This window comes from Mus pahari, chromosome 10, assembly GCF_900095145.1.
Source record: "Mus pahari chromosome 10, PAHARI_EIJ_v1.1, whole genome shotgun sequence".
Taxonomy (NCBI): domain Eukaryota; kingdom Metazoa; phylum Chordata; class Mammalia; order Rodentia; family Muridae; genus Mus; species Mus pahari.
Window position 1 is genome coordinate 62,161,869 of NC_034599.1, and position 749 is coordinate 62,162,617.

The following is a 749-nucleotide window of genomic DNA, read 5'->3' on the forward strand; positions in this document are numbered from 1 at the left end:
TTTTTTTTTTAATTAAATATTTTCTTTATTTACATTTCAAATGCTATCCCGAAAGTTCCCTATACCCTCCCCCCCCGCCCCTGCTCCCCTACCCACCAGCTCCCACTTCTTGGCCCTGGCCCCTATACTGGGGCATATAAAGTTTGCAAGACCAAGGGGCCTCTCTTCCCAATGATGGCCGAATAGGCCATCTTTTGCTACATATGCAGCTAGAGACTCGAGCTCAAAAATATGGAATGCTTCATAAAGTTGCGTGTCATCCTTGCACAGGGGCCATGCTAATCTTCTCTGTATCATTCCAATTTTAGTATATGTGCTGCCAAAGCGAGCACGGGCTTTCTAATTCTTTCCTGAAAGTTCTGTTCCCCTCCACGTGACTGACCTCCATGATGGCTTAACTCAAAGGGCGTGGCTTATTTTCCTTCCTTCTCCCTTCCATCCTCCTCCTCTTTGAAGCGGTTGCTGAGCTGTACAGCTTGCTTGCCCTGGGATTCTTCTTTTAGACTCTTATAAAATTGTCCTCCAGCTTCTGTTTCCATCTTTTCTTAAATTCTTTTGTTACAGAGGCCAAGACTCCCAAAAGGAGGATACCCAGTGTTCCGCATATCATCCAGTGACCATGAAAGGGGTCTCCCACACTTTTGTATGGCAGTCAAACCGCTCCTTCCAAACATATTCCCTATGCCATGTGTTCTCACCGCCCCGCCCCACCCCGCCCCGCTCCCACACTGTCCCCTGGGAACTCCAGT

General features: G+C 47.9%; 1 non-coding gene across 1 annotated transcript; it reads right to left on the bottom strand.

Moving 5' to 3' along the window:
• Positions 1–225: 225 nt before the first annotated feature.
• On the bottom strand, positions 226–332 carry LOC115064974. Its single transcript, XR_003844775.1, has one exon. It is a non-coding gene; the product is annotated as a U6 spliceosomal RNA (small nuclear RNA).
• Positions 333–749: the final 417 nt, after the last annotated feature.